Raw genomic sequence first — 14189 nt, 5'->3', positions numbered from 1 at the left:
CAGCTCAGGAAATTACTCGGTGAGCCGAATTAGTTTGATAAATAAAATGAAAAAAATTCGTTGGCTGCTCAGACGGTATAAACTTTCATAAAAAAGACTGTCTATTCACACTCCAACTATTTTTTTCTGAATTCGGAACAAACCGTTTTAAAAACTTTCCACAAACCTTCACCACTTCATTAGACGGTAACTTAAATCTTTTATAACATTGTTTAACTTATATGCTCACTTTATTTCGAAACCGACAAACTGCGTCTTCAACAAAACAACTAGGGCTGGGAGTCTGAGATTTAGCGTAAACAACTTTACACGATCTTTTTATACTGTCGCGAAAGACTAACAGCTAGCAGCAGATTCCAGTATTTAAATTTTAAGGGAACCAGACTTTCACCATAAGATCTTTCAAATCAGTCGCCAATCACAATTAGACTTGATAACGTTAACTTTAAAGGAACGCGCCCCTACTTACGCCGAACTAACGCGCACATCATAACATCGGCATCTCCATTTATATCTTCTAACAGCCATAAGATTACGTGCGTTAATTAAATTTCATCCAAGTTTAAAACGTCTTATCGCAAACGACCAGATGTCCCTACATTTCACGTTTTACAATTAATACACAAATCTTAAATAACAATTTACAAAAGCGGTAAACTTTAAACAAGAAAATAACATGTAATTACAAACAAGTGTCAGTGAGGCGTCTGGAACCTCACAAATCGCACCAATGCATTACACGGTTATTATTTTGTCCACAACTGTATTTAATCACACAATCAACTCATTGATAATGTTTTAACGCGACCTGTCAAATTAATTAATATTAGACACACCTACGTACATACAGACATTTTTTAAAAATCACCTTTTTGGGCTCCTAGAACCTTAGACTGTGTAAATCCGGTGAAATCTCAAAATTTAATTTTGGAGTGCTTCAATAACCTCCCAATTTTTTATTGGAGAGGTTAAAATAACACTGGGGCACAAATTCAAGTAAACATTTCAACTTTGTGCTTATTCGTAAATAATCCCCCCGATTTTCACTTAATAAATTAAAGTATTCTCATATACAGGGTGTTCCGCGAGGTGTCCCGTCAATATTTTTGGTGTTAGACCGAAATAACGTCTACACGACGTTGTTTACATAACACGGAACACCTGCTTTTTACAAACAAATTTAGATCTTAAACAGGTTCAAAATTGATGAAACCGTGTTTTTAATTTACTGTTTAAACGTCAAAATTCCATACCCGTCAGAACCTCGAAATAAAACGTTCTGCATTGAATAGAAACAAAAGATTATCTTTAGCTTAGTATACTGCGTTTAAAACTAGCCATTAGGTCGTCCAAACTTGGAATTCTGGATTACATTTCATGGAATGGAACCGAAAGTTGTTTATACTGAATTCTGGCTCGTAGCGGGAAGGATTTATTGATTACGAAATATAAAGTAGATATTAATTTCATACAAAGGTGGGTAACGGTAACGTCACATACCTGGAAAAGTTCATTTTACCGTCGACAGCTGCTCGGTTTTTTTAATATTTGTCACGTTACACTTTATTCTTTTTCCAATGAAAGTGTAAAGCACTAAAGCACACATTCGAACTTTCCCAACGGTTTCTACAGCCGATTCAACTTACTGGCTCGAAATTCTCGTATTACGTACTGAAATTATCCTGGAGCTTCGATTCGGATTATGAACGGCCCTCAAATAAAAATTTAGCGAGCCTCAACTTGACTTCCCAATTGGTTACTAAACGCTAAATTTATTTAAGACCGGGCACCTAACGGTTTCGTGCCCAAAAAAATCTCACCTTCATCCCTATTTTCTTAATTTTTACAACCACACCTTCAAAATGGAGGCTCGTTGGTTCCAGCGGACATTTATTCGTTTAACCATATATCATATCAAGTCACTCACGACTGGGCAGTCATTGACTTACAAAACATAGAGCAACAAATTTATTAAGAAACCATTGACTTAAAAATCAATAAAGCAACATTTTTTGAAGAAACTTTACGTATAATAAAACCACCCTTTACATCTAAACCAAGTATATACAAATAACGAACAAATTTAAACGCGTTCGCGGGCTCCCATTACGTGGTGTAAATGTGCCTTTTCAGTAGTCAAAATGCCTCCACAAACTTATAAACATTCGTGATTCGGCCGGCAAAAATATTGGTGGGAAATGGCTGGTAGAAATGATTTATTTGCGATGGTTTTGACATATAAAAATTAAAATTTCAGCTTCTAGTATGAATTTCCACCTAATTCATGCTCCTCGGATGCCGGCAGTAATTTCTTCTCTATACAAATGACCTTTTCACTACTTCGACGTCCATAAAATATTGATAATTGGCACGCCTCAACATCTTCTCGGCATATTACTGAAAGCCTGCTTGACTGAAGGCACTATGATGGAATGAACCTAAGGTCTTTACTTTTGTGTTCCCAGTTATTGGTACTAATCACAGTATTAAAATAAATTTCTACAAGTATAATAAATATTAAGGGAAACCTCCCCCACAAATCACTCGTAATTGTGTTTGCCTGCAGAAACCATACTCAGCACTCTGATTGCATTCGCTCTATGCACTTCATTTCTGGACTTAAGGAACCATGCGAAAAAAAATTGTGATTTGATTTATAGTTCATTTTGGTCCCCTCTGAATTGCAATTTTACAACGCAATTTGTCGATCGACTCGCAAAACGAATGGAAGGAAATATCGAAATAAAACCGCCCCGAAAGCGTACCGGCGGCGGTGTTCGGAAAAAAGAAAAGGTCGGTAATACGTGTCTCATCCCCTAACGGGTTATATTAGTGCTTTCGTAATTTAGATTTGGGACGGACAAGCTTACAACAATTCATTTAAGGTCCTGATGACTCAAGCACACAGACACACACATGCAAATTTATACAATAACAGTGGGAGAGGTTCGGGAACGTTAACCGGATTATTCCGGAGCGGTGCGATTAGCACGGAAATTGACTGTTACGGCCCGGAAAATATGTCTCCGAACAGCTGCTAGCTTCATACGTTTGGCTTATTGTAAAAGTTTAAATTTGTTTCTTAAGCCAAATTGGTTTTTAATTATATAATCGAAGAAAGTAAACTGCAATTTCCTTTCGTTTTAATTTTGAAAATTCCATTCGGTTGTTGACAAATTGAAAATAGCGCTCTGGAGCGATTAGGGCTATGCAGGTGAGTGAGTAACATGTTGGCAACGGCGTCGGTATTTGTTTTGCTAATATTAATTTGTGATTCACTATATATACATTTTTGTTTCTGCCCCAGACTTTGAGGTAATTACAATATGTCAGAGCTCGCTGGTTTGATAAATGTCCAAGAATAGATAATTAATTATATGGTACGAAATTACCGTTTTGGGCGTTTCGTATTTCACAGTCATATGCACATACCTACGTAAAATGGCTTTAATTAACTCATCGTTTGTTACGGCGCGGCGGCGCCGTTTTTTCTTCTCCGCTACTTCGTACGTCAGATGGTTCCTTTTATTAATGGTTCTAAATTTGTTACAGTCACTAGCTATTTCAATGTACGATACGAATGTCAACATTCATTATACAGCAATATGGTGCACACTTTTTTAGAACAAACGTTACTATTTTTAAACATTTTCCCAAACGGCACAATTTGTGAACTATTAAATCCAGATTTTTGCGATCGCAAAATAAAATTTGAATTTTCCGTACTATTAATTATTGGATGGTCGGGAATGGTGACCTAGGTTATTTTTGAAAGAATGTTAAATGGAAAGACGTTACTGACATGACATGACGGAGGTAAAGAAGGAACATGTTGGTAAGATTAAAATAAAAAAAAATCGATCTTCTCACTCCTAGGGATCATTTGACTAAATTTCCAAAAGATTTTTGTTTGCATCCCCTATTTTTGAAAGTTATAAAATGTGAAATATCGCTGTGCGTTGCTGTGTGGAATGGCACCACTCACGAAAGTAAATGTTAGGCAAAATTGAAACAAACTGAACATGATAACACTATCTGGGTCGTACAATAGATTCAAATAAACGCTCAGTTGACAATGGTAAAAAAATTTATTCCGAAACACATACGCAATAAATTATCAAGAAAATGCTGAAACAAGAAAGAGCACAAGCCCGTTACATTTACACCACACGCATGTGAACACAAATAAACAAAGTAAGCTTTAAAATGACATACCGTTTTCTTTTAAAAATCCTTTTAATCCGGTCATTTGGATAATTACTTGACAAAATCAGCGTACAGAAACGTACACACCCTTAGCCAACGTTTTTTCGTTCGTACTTATAAAAACACCACTTCCACTAAACCATCACACTCCTACTTCCGCGAATTCCAATGTAACACCAATAAGGAACGCTTGAGGTGTCCCATCTTCCATAACAAAATTACGTGCAAAAGAAAACGGGCACCTTTGTTATCAGCGACAAACACACGTAGTTTAGTCAAATGGTGCACGAGAAGTGGAAAGTTCTGGTGTAATTGTGGTTATTGGTTTATTGTATTTTTTTTTTGGTACACTGAACACGATAGAGTCGTTCAACGCTCAAATTTTAATCTGAAAATCTAGCATTTGCTTGGAAACCGCCCCCCGGGTTAAGCAAAAGCGATCAAATCCCAATTTTCTTTACAAATTCTTGAATATAGAATGGTTTAATTCATAAAAAGGGAATACAAAAAATGCAAGGACTCTTTCGTGATCATTATAACCTCCTTGGCAAATTTGATCCTTATGTAAATTCTTACTTTTACCATATAATAAATTCCTGGTACACTCCTCTGTTCAAAATATACACACCCCCACACCTTGAATTCTAAACAAAATTTTAATCCAACCAAAAGAATATTTCTTTTGGATCTGATCCTTATGGTACACAAATCTATTCATGCAAATAATTCTCATAGGCCGATTCCTTCAGGAAACGTTAAAATTACTTCACGCAAAATAACCGATCACTATTTTATACAATTCAACAAAGACTGAAAGAACTTACAGTTCTGATACGAATTGATCTTAGTTTTTCATAGAAATATGGAAATAGATGTACGATAAAGCTAAACCTTTTACGCTGCCCCTGTACGTTATTTTTTTGATGAATGCCAATTCTGGCAGAAGGATAATTCGTGTGAATGGCGAATCCAAACAAACCAGATTCAAAATTCGAGAAAGTAATACTCGAGATTGCCGGTATTAATGCACAGACACTTTTCCACTGTATTTTCGATCAATTTTGCTTAACTTATCGAGTAGACGAGCAAGATTCACAAATTAATAGTGTTTAAAACATCTTCGGTATCTAATAAATTGATTTTTAACTTTACGTAGCGACGATCTAAAGGGCTTGATATTACACGGTACGATTAATGGTATTAATGGTATTAATTAAATTAATTAAAAGGAAAAGAATATAAATTATATCTTGTTTGACTTTCGAACCAGCTTCTGAAAGCGACGGCAGTCGGGGCCAACCAGGAGGTTTTAACCCTTGCTCCTGGTCAAGGACGGCAGTTTCGGAACGGAAATTCGGAACCCACCGATACTCAGACGGAGAAAAGGAACACTAGGAATTTGGCGGGCAAATGGCGGCCGTCGATGGCGAAAATCTAAAACAAAATTACGGCACACGGCCACGGTAGCGATTTCTCAAGCGGGAATGGAACCACAAATTAACTGAGGGTATTTACTAGCTACGAAAAATCGAAACAAGGAAAACAAACCCCAGTTATACTTAACGGAATGAAAATATCGGTCACTTATCTTGAAATTAACCGGTACGTTCCAATACAAAGTTTACCAAAATGACACGTAGGCAAATCGGAAAGGAAGACTATCGAAATGGTGCTGTTACCTTATATAAGTGTCCCGAAACACAGAAAAGGAACGTCGGAACCACCCCACCCAAATTGTACGTCCTATAAGAACTTCATACAAGAGGAATAGCTTAAAACTGTTGAGGTGCTGTGGTAAAATCCATCATCAATTAAATGTTCTTTTACAAAAAGGAACAAAATTATTATTTTTAAGTCGATCTCATTGTTTTTTTTTTGATATTACAGTGAAAACAGTCGTGCAAGAGAAGCGTGTGTCACAAAATCATATTTAGCAGCAACCAGAATCTGGACCAGTTTTCAATGTTTACATTTGGTCACTTCTGAGTCCTCTGAAACCTTAAGATAGCCTGTGGGAGCGTGAGGGTTAAGACTTCAGAAATTGTGATGGTACTGGACGTGAAGAAACTTTACTCAAAATTGTGTAACTTTTAATATTGACTAAACTTTAAAATGCTGTATCCCCTAAACCGTCGTATCGGTCCTATAAAAACTACTCTGGTCTAAAATTGTTCCAAATTTAGGTGGTGGTATCGTCTGCTTCATCTTTTAGTTTAGAAAATTTCATTTTATGGCCTATTGAAACATCCAATCTCTCACAGGTATTTTTCACGATTGAGCAATTACTGGTGGGCCAACCGGTTGCAGTAAATTTTATTCATTCTTTACATTTAAAAAAAATTTACTTTTGGAATGAATAAATTGCAATATATTAATCAAAACAGCTATATATAAAATTTAAATTAGAGGCATTTAAGACTCGAATTGTAGTTGATATAATACATAATATAATACAATCATATTCACCACCATACATGTACACCGATTTTATGGATTGCGATGTGTATATCTCCAAAAATTTTAGGCGAAGAAATACCATCTTTATCAAAACGATACCACGAAGGATTTCAACAATTTTTAATCGAACTGCACCAAGAAGTAATTAAAAAACTTTTTCGATAACCCAAACTAATGAGTTGATATTGATTGCGAACGGAGACCTATATGACTATTAAACATTCATGCCAGCAGATAAATTCCAATTTCGTGTAAAATTTCATCATCATAAATGGTTCTGAATATTCATTAAATGCTAATTTATACACAAATTTAGGTGCAAATATTCAAATTGCCTTCCGTAATCCATAGGTAGTGACTAATACTATAGATTTACGAACTTCTGGACATAAACGCATCTAGGGAGACAAAAACACGTCTCAGGCTGTTAATTAAACTATCGGTTTACAAGGGAAACCAATCACCAGACAATTATATAAATTAAACGCGCCGTTTGAAATTACAACCTTTCCTTTTTTCGGGAGTTTACCGTGCGCTGAATTTTAGATAGGCGAAGGTTTACTTTTACAAATTAGTTTCGACATAGGTTTAGTACTTGTTTAAAATATTGACTCATTTCACCTTTCACTACATTTCGGCGAGGTAATCTAATAAACAAGGTAAGTTTTAAGTGTTTAAGGAGGGGATCTTTTGAGGATTATTGAATGTTTTAGTAGGGTTAGTGAAAATCGTTACGAAAATAATCAACTTCTTAAGTCTTGAGTCATAAATTCTTTTACTTCCAATTTTTGCAACTTATCTTTGTGCCCTTTTGCCAAGAGTGAGGAACACTAAAGGAGTTCTGCCCAAAGCGGTGTATAGCTTCCAAATTCTTGCAATGATCAGAATCTTACAATTCAGATCCGTTTAAACCAATCCCTTCACTAGTAAGGGACTTTCTATGGATGCCAAATTAATATTAGAAGTCTTTGGTGCTTTTTGTCACGCTTCACCGTAGGATACGTCCTTTTTGCTATTAAACTGCTTTTGTTGTTATTGATCTTAATGTTCTTTTTATTATTTACCTTTAAAATAGCTTTAAGCGTATCTGTTCTGTAATCCGATTGCCTTCTTCTATATTGTGTAGACACCATTAGATATACCAATATTTCTACTTAAATACGCTACAGTTTAATTGAAACTAAGTAAATATATAGGGTGGCTTATTTGCCGTGCACAAGATTGGGATCTCCGGGTCTTCCAAGGAAGGTAGCTGATAACTTTAATAGTTTAAAAGGCCCTTCATTATTAATAGCGAAAAATATCTCATTTAATACGGACATAATAGAATACCATTTCGATTGACAAAATGTAGGTAATATAAAAATTACCTACGCCACTGACTTTCCCAAGAACATGTACAAAAATCTGATTGCAAATTATAAAACTTTCATTCAGTTGACTACATTGTCTGGAAACTAAATGCCTTCTTTAGCAAGCATTTATGAGGATTTGTGCCGTGCTAGTTTTGTTGACAGGCGAGATAGTATTGTATGTGATGCTGCTATCACTTGCTTTGATTTTGGGTTCTATGCTGGAAACAACTGACTTTGCATGGAATAATATTTTACGGAAGTGATTAAAGGACAGTGGCGTATCGAATTATAAATTTCCCTTATCAAAATTGTAAGTGTAATAAATTATACCAAAGCATTGAATAAAAGATTATGTTTTTATTTAATGTCTAAAGTGTAAAACCAAGAATACACGCGCTTCTTTCGTAACCTACTTTTTAGCGATGCCGATTTTATCCAATACAAGTACGCCCATTTTTATTATAGGTTAATACACCACTGGCCATACCTGGCATGCGGAAATGAACCATAATGACATCCTAATTGCTTCGTCCAAGTGTCTAATCTTACCTCGCTGGATGCTTGGACTCGCCCGATTGGTAGACATGTATTGGTCTCTTTAGTGTGACTACATAAACCCTACTATGACTTTCCCTTTTTTGTTGTCTATAATGGGTGTTAACAGTGCTCAAAGATTTGGGAGCTGAGTCGTGGATCTTGTACTGAGTGTTGTTTGAAGGGGGCGCCAACCTGTCTTAAACCAACTTGCCCAATGACAGGTAATCGGACAAGCTCATAACGTAATGCAAAAATCGATCCTATTATTAATTTATTTAAACAGGTAATTGACTCGGTAGGTAAGTATAACTTGACGATGATATCGATAACGTAATTTTTGTGTTTCAGATGAATGATCATTCAACGGACTTCAATATTGGACTGATAACTCTAAATAACAATTGACAATTTAAGGACAGCACAACATTATCAATTAATTCTAGGATGGACAATTAATAATAGACAAATATGCTTAATTTAAACAAATAAACTTGACATCTCCTTTCAAATTTTGTTATCTCAAACCTCAGAGCATTGTGTGAAGGTATCAAAGCACGTACATACAGGTGGACGGTGGGATGGCGGCTTATCACCATAGCATTAAAATCTTATCATCAGGAACAGCGCTTGGTATTCCGCAGTTACTTGTGCAGGTAATAAATTTGCGTCCCACGTGACGTCAGGGGCGGCTACTATATATTTTTTCCAATTTCCATTACTTAGGGGTAAGAGCCCTAAAAGGTAACGCGTACGCTAATATGACGAATATTCCGAATTAATAACTTACTTAAGGTGACAAACGGCTCTTGAAAGAATTTTAGACAACCATTGAAATGAAGATTAAGTTATTGCCTAATTAGGTTTGTACCGGAATAATTGCACGTAGTATAGGTAGGTAACCAAAATCCTAAAATTATTTACTGTCAATAAATTAATTTTACATTCAGTAACTCACGCGTTATTTTCGCTACCTAGCCCCACTGACTTAAATAAGTCTCGAATCACAACGTTAATTATTATGTCCGTGGGAACGTTTCTTTTCTACGACCGCCATTCGCCTTTTTCTTGGTCCCGCTCAAAAATCCCTCTTATCATAAGTTGTGTATACATGCATGCGCTCTTACATCAGACATAGTGTCCTCTATCGGTTACACTATTTAACCGTTCCCGCCTCATTTAAAAAGAATAAATTGTTCATAAACATAATCCACAATTTCTGCAAATTTAGAACGCTACACGTTAAATACTGTAAAAACAGTCCTAATCGGTATCATAGTTTGTTCATCATCCATCTACTTATCATAGCACAACTACCTTCTTCATTCACTCCCTCAGAGACACAGAGTCACCGTCTCTTGAAAAATGCAAAATTTTTTCATTGTTACACCCTGTACATGCCCTTTCCTCTTCCATACCAACCTCAAAGCGGGGTCAAAATGAGACTTATCAAACCGACAAATATTGAAAACGGTGCGTAGGTAAATGGGGTGCTGTCTCTGTCCATTGCTGATATGGACCGAGGGGGGGGGGGGCATATATAGTAAAAGGTCATACACAAACTTGCAATTTATTACTTAGTTTTGAAGTGCTGAGCCTTTGGGTAGTTAAGATTTACTTCATTAAAATCCAATTATAATCAAACTATGCAAGTTAAGAGGATATAGCCCGGGGGAAACACATTGCTGACACTGCGATCCGCTCGTTTTTTATGTAAATAACAATTTATGTAATTATTAACGAAAGCAGCACACAGAAGCTACACAAAATAAAATGTAATAATGATATAAAGAGTGAAAATTTCATTTCTTGGATACGTGACAAGTTAATTTCACAACTTCCTTTGATGTTAACAAGCTGCATGCGAAAATATACAATTATATTTCGGAATTGTCTTTTTTTGCCTAATAAGCAACATATCAAAGAGGAGACACATTTGAAATCACACAAAAAAAAATAATATTGTGCAAATTTGATCATGTCGTGTCGTCGCAAATAAAGGTGGGGCCGTATTTCAATCAACGAGCAGCGGCGGCCGGCCGGCGAGTGTGGTAAAAGAAGTTATTTCGGATTACGATGCAATTAAATTTAGCGCTCCGAAGTTAGTTATTTTTGGAAATTGATGGATGGTGGTGTTTACGTGCCGGTCATATTTATGCCATTTGATATTTTTTGCGAACGCATACCAGCTTTGAAACACAGAACATACCTGTACCCAAACTCTTCTCGTGTAGTATTTATAGACCTCCCAACTAGAAAGATGATGAAAAGTGGCGGAAGTGTAGCATAAATATTTTTGTTACAAATTCTCGTTAGGACCTAGTGAAACAAAATAATGGATTGTAGTAGTGTAACGCTCATTTGAAATAATGATTAATTGGTGGGATAGTGTTTATTTAAATTTATTTATCTATACACTAAATTAATCTATTTGGATACGAAGGTGTTTATTTATTAAATACACATTTGTTGGAATTATGTACTAAAGGCACGACGCAACCAATTTAGTTTCAATTTGACCAGATTCAGAGTAGTGCAAGTGAATTCCCTGTTTGCAATGTTAATTGTTAATTTTTTTAATGATTTTGGCATAACCGGGTTGAAAATTGAAAATCTTACGTTCTTTGCCGCTAACATCATTTTGTACCTAAACGGAAAGCGCTTGAAGTTAAATAATTTCTGGTCAAACAATCAACTTTTAGTTAAGTTCTATTAAAATCCACAGGAAATATGAACTTATTTTCTAATTAGACTTGCCATTAGCTTTCCGAATTACAAACAAAACAGAATTTACAGTATTTTTTAATTTTCCGTATTAATTCGTTGCTGCGTCAACCTCCATAGATGACGTATAGTAAAAACCCCCCAGGTTAGGATCCGTATTGGTTGGTAATGTCGTTCTTGTTCGACGGTCAGTTGACTTAAACTTACTTCTCTAGATTAATCAGATCCTAACCTGTGCAGGGGCGGTTTCAGTTTTCCCCAGCTCAAGGATACCAACAGAAGTTCGTAATTACCTCAGTAATCAAAGTTCATGAAAATACGCGCGACATTGCAACGATTAACTGACAATGTTATTTTATGCGTTTAAGTCCGTAATTGTTTGTTACTTTGTACGTCACTCGCCTCAAATTTATGCGTATTTAATGTTCCTTCGGTCTCAAAAAGTATTTTATTTGAAGAATTGACAGCATGTATAAGATCTGCAGATTGTGCCGAAATGTATGTGACCTGATAAAACCTATACGATCACCTATTTCCGCAGAATCCAAAGGATGTCGGAAATGTAAATGGTGCAAAACATCATACTAAAGAACATGAAGATCTAAAGAACAATCTAAAGGATCACCTGAAGAGTCATCCCATCTGAACAACTATGGGAAAAATCATCTGAAGAATCAGTTGATGAATTTGATGAGGAATGATCGGAAGACTGATCTTGAGTGTCATTGAAAAGTAATCGAAAGGATGATCTGAATAATGATAAGATACCGAAGAATTTGCTGGCACAAAGGTATCCACAAAGTTTACAGTGCGAACTGCGGAAGTAAATAGTCCCCTCCCTTCTAAATTGAAGAGGGTTTGAGAGATAGATTTAAAAGGTACTACCCCTTGATATAAAATCGACAGTACCCAGATAATTTGGAGGGTTTTTTATAACCCACATAATTAATGGAACATCGAAGCTAAGATACTGCTAGGAACGGATTATAGGCACCTATTCCAGTGTATCCTTATCATTTACGGATAATCATAGCTAATCTTATATAAATACTAGGTTTTCCCTCGCGACCTCCTACGCTCGATATTGATGGATATATGATAACGGAAACCCAGGGTACAGAATGTAAACATGTAAACACATTCTGCCACGGTACGCGAAATAGCAGAGTGCGACATCAACGAAAAACAAATTTTTTTATCTTAAAATCCGACGGGGCTTAATCAAAATCCGCCCAGCCGATTAGTTACAGTGACACGTACAGAAGAATTTTATGTATAAAGAATATAAATAAAATTACCTCAATGCATCAAAATTCGTTTTACCATCTTCGACGACGTATCAAACCTTGGTTCAATTATACATTAATTATATCATTGCGGTTCTCGGAAAATCCCGTTTCAAAACACCACAGAAAACCACTACATTGAATTCTGAAAAAGTTACATTCCTCCTTCAGCGATTTGTTTGTCTTCCCTTCCGAATCGAAACGAGTTTTAGGACCTTGGGGTTCATTGAATGTACATTTACAATGGCCCTTTGTGAGTACTCTTCTCCAACATTCCATTCTCGAGATATTCGCACTGCAAATTATGACTCGCCAGTGGGTACATTTCATTCATACGTCCAATCGCTTTTGTAAGTACCCTCTTTCTACAATCCGCTCTTGAGGTATAAAGGGAAATATATTTAATTACGATAAAAGGTCGAGGAGAAGGACTATGGTTGGTAGAAATTAATTCCTTTCGTTGAGTACCATGAAGCATAAAACCAGTTCCACCCCAAGAGAGACACTTTAAATAAATTAAACAAATATAGCAAACGAGCTCCTGAGTATGGCTATAACATGTGCAAAACCAAATTTTAAACCTGATGTTAGTTTTGCTTTTATTTAAAGTGTATATGTATGAAATTTCATTTGAATGCCTCCATAAATAAGAAAGTTGGTACTGCGCATGCGTAAAACCAAATTTTGAAACTTTTTAGAGGTGATAAGAAATATAATCAGTAGATCTGAGAGCAGCACATATCAAGGTACTACAATAAAAATATAAGAGAGATAAAGAAGGGATGATGAGGCGGAAGAAGAAGAGGAAGAGAAATGCATATCAAGAGAACAAAAAACCAATTAAAGGGGATCAAAAGAAAGATCATGTCCTGCGGAGGTGTAGGGGTGTAGGGCAGCGCATCCTTAAGACCTTTTCGCTCTTTCTTAGGAGAACGACTATATTTATAAAGCCTTGTTTGACGTTGAGAATGTTTTTTCGCACTGCGTGAGGGAAAACCCCGTGTAGATTTTTACTGATTTCCGCTGTGTGTGATGCGTATCAGCTACCATATGTTCCACCAGAGGGGATTATTTACGAATAATAAAAGTTGGTTTATTTTTCGTACATTTGTGTTTTTTAATAATAGTTTTTAATTGCGTATTTACTTTAAAGTTTATATATTTGTGTGTTTGATTGTAAAACGTGAAATTGTTTGTTAAAACATCTGGTCAAGTTTGTGTACTTTATAAAAGATTTTATCTGGTTGTTTTGCGATAAGAAATTTGTATCAGGCGAAATTTCATTAACACACGTGTTCTGGTCGCTATCAGAAGAGATAACGCAGATGAAGATGTTACTATGTGCGCGTTTGTTTGGCGTAAGTGGGGACGGGCGACGCGTTCTGTCTGGAAACGGAGGAATGAGGATAAATGTTGAAGTGGAAAAAAGAAAAAGTGTAAGAAGTAGGCGAATTAATAAATATCTGAGATACCATAACCCAAGAAATAATGGGAAAACGCACAAATATGGGGAAAGAGAGAAAGAAATCCAATAATAGCAAAATGCCTATTTGATGTCAAGTGGAGCACTTATGTATGGAACGGAGATGTACATATGTGGATAGGTGGAATAGGAGGACTAGGGGGG

General features: G+C 35.9%; 1 long non-coding RNA gene across 1 annotated transcript; it reads right to left on the bottom strand.

Moving 5' to 3' along the window:
- Positions 1–9176: 9176 nt before the first annotated feature.
- LOC116173108 lies at positions 9177–9746 on the bottom strand. Its single transcript, XR_004145865.1, has 3 exons — positions 9511–9746; positions 9343–9462; positions 9177–9289 (listed from the first exon to the last, which is right to left on the bottom strand). It is a non-coding gene; the product is annotated as an uncharacterized LOC116173108 (long non-coding RNA).
- Between the last annotated feature and the right edge of the window lie 4443 nt (positions 9747–14189).

This window comes from Photinus pyralis, unplaced genomic scaffold, assembly GCF_008802855.1.
Source record: "Photinus pyralis isolate 1611_PpyrPB1 unplaced genomic scaffold, Ppyr1.3 Ppyr1.4_LG6, whole genome shotgun sequence".
NCBI classification, from domain to species: Eukaryota; Metazoa; Arthropoda; class Insecta; order Coleoptera; family Lampyridae; genus Photinus; species Photinus pyralis.
This window is presented reverse-complemented; position numbering and strand designations above follow the sequence as displayed.